Raw genomic sequence first — 2286 nt, forward strand, 5'->3', positions numbered from 1 at the left:
ATATATATATATATTCAAATGATTAAGGAGGGACAGTACACATCTCCAACGCACCTGAGAGAGCAAAATAAATGAATAGGACGTATACGAGAGCAGTTTGAGGTATCTAACAAGTAAACTATTTGCCTACGCCATTCCGTAGTTGTTTTCGACCTAAATCATGTACGTCTTTGGATGATTATGCTTGAACGTGATACTGATATTCTGGCAATGTTTGATAAATCTGAAACATGCCTGGAGTTATTTCCACTGCATTTTATATGTAATTATAATATTCTGAATGCCTCTTCTGTGTGTTTTCTTCTCGACTAAAGCTATTCATTTGGATAACGACGTGTTATTATTTATTTCGATAATGAATTTGAAACGATTAATCTTAACACGTTAAAATGATTTCCCTTACTATGTCAAGTACCATAAAGACACATTAAATTTCTTTATATCTTTCATCCCGGTGTATTTTCAAGTTGCCGGTACTCAGTGACCATGAACGAAATATTACAAGTACGATATCACCCACTGGCCTTTTAACCTACAGCAGGGTCCGTCCCTTAAACTGCACTGGAGAAGAAACATTGGATAAAACCTACTGAAGATGTAAATTATATACATCAAAGTTTAGAGTAAATAAAAATTCCCCTGATGAAGCAACAGAGCTAAAGGAATGAAACGAACACGAAATGGTTTAAGAATGCTAAGCGTTGTAGTTTTATCAATGAAACAACAATCTTTATTACAGAGCTAGCATATAGTGTGTAGTGGGTCTTATTTCTTTTAGCCTTTAGCCGGGAGATTAAAAAGGCTTTCAAGAATTTTTACAGGGACTCCAAGACTGGTGGGAGGGAACAATAGAATGTCAAACCCAAGAACTGGACCGAATTTGTGCTACAAGGCTGAGTTCGCTAATGATGCACAAAACGTCATGTGGATGTATTACGATGGGTGACAGATGAAAATCACCATGTAGATTACGATATTATTATTGGATATCCATACATGTAGGCCATAGTAGGACTTGAAATCAGATTGTAACGATCCAGAAAAATATCGCAAATCATCCAACTCTGGATGTTCATGCGTACACTCCTATGAAAATCAAATTTTGTATATATACGACCAAAGAAAGTCTTCCCCGCCATAAATGATCCCGATTTTCCGAGAGATAATGCATCAAAGGCGATATTGTCGTTCAGATTGCTTTTGGTTAAGATACAACGGAATTATTTGGGAGGTGTTTAATAGGGGTTTCTTTTAAGTCAAGTTACAAATTAAACAATGGTCTCAAATTCAATAAAGTCTTCTACAAAAGAGTAGTATATGTGAATAGCATGATTCAATTTATTTATTTCGGGTATTTACAACACTATAGTAGATTTCATGCAGGAAAATAGCATATATAATAAAATTAACAAATGTTTAAACAAGTAGCACACACACTTGCACACAGAGATGTAGAGTATGAGAATTTGCATAAATAAGTGCACAAACATTTCTACTAAGCATAGATGTTTGTATACGCACCCACACACATATACAAACATATATAAACAAACACACAATAACACATATATGTATATATATGTGTGCGTGTCTGTGTGGGCCTCCGTGCATACATTCATATACATATACATATATATACATGGAAATGCACGCATTCTTATTATACATAATCTTGCTCTTATCTTAGACATGAGAAACTGAATTAACAGGTCAGTTAGTTGATTACTGAAGCAATTTAGTAAACATTAGATACTATATAAATTTATACTTTCAGCGGATGGTATATGTTATGATGGCTACATATATACGCATCAACGCTATAGACTCGTTATTTATAGTTATTTACAATTTTATTATTCAAGAGATTTTTTTATCGTAAACGAGTTTTGCTAAAAGGCTTCTCATACAATTTTATTGTTATGTTTTATTTTTCATTTAATGGCTAGTAAATTTTATCTTTGCACATACAACCAATCATATATTGTTTCAAGCGTTGAAAATAATTCTCCTCTTAAATTCCGATAAATTATTCTTTTGTATTATCGATATCTGAATATTCATATTAACGATTTCCGTTCGTATTATTAAATTTTCGTTCGAATATCGGAACGTGAATCATGGAGTGACAAATTTTGAAGATTTTGTTTTTAATAGATACATTGATTTTGTTTGCATGAATTTCCATACATAGGCATATATTTATACATAGATTTGTGCACGTTTGTATTAGCTATAACATGACTGTCATGTATTTTCTTAGTTATATATATATATATATATATATAT

Source organism: Octopus bimaculoides, chromosome 4 (genome assembly GCF_001194135.2).
Source record: "Octopus bimaculoides isolate UCB-OBI-ISO-001 chromosome 4, ASM119413v2, whole genome shotgun sequence".
Classification (NCBI taxonomy): Eukaryota; Metazoa; Mollusca; class Cephalopoda; order Octopoda; family Octopodidae; genus Octopus; species Octopus bimaculoides.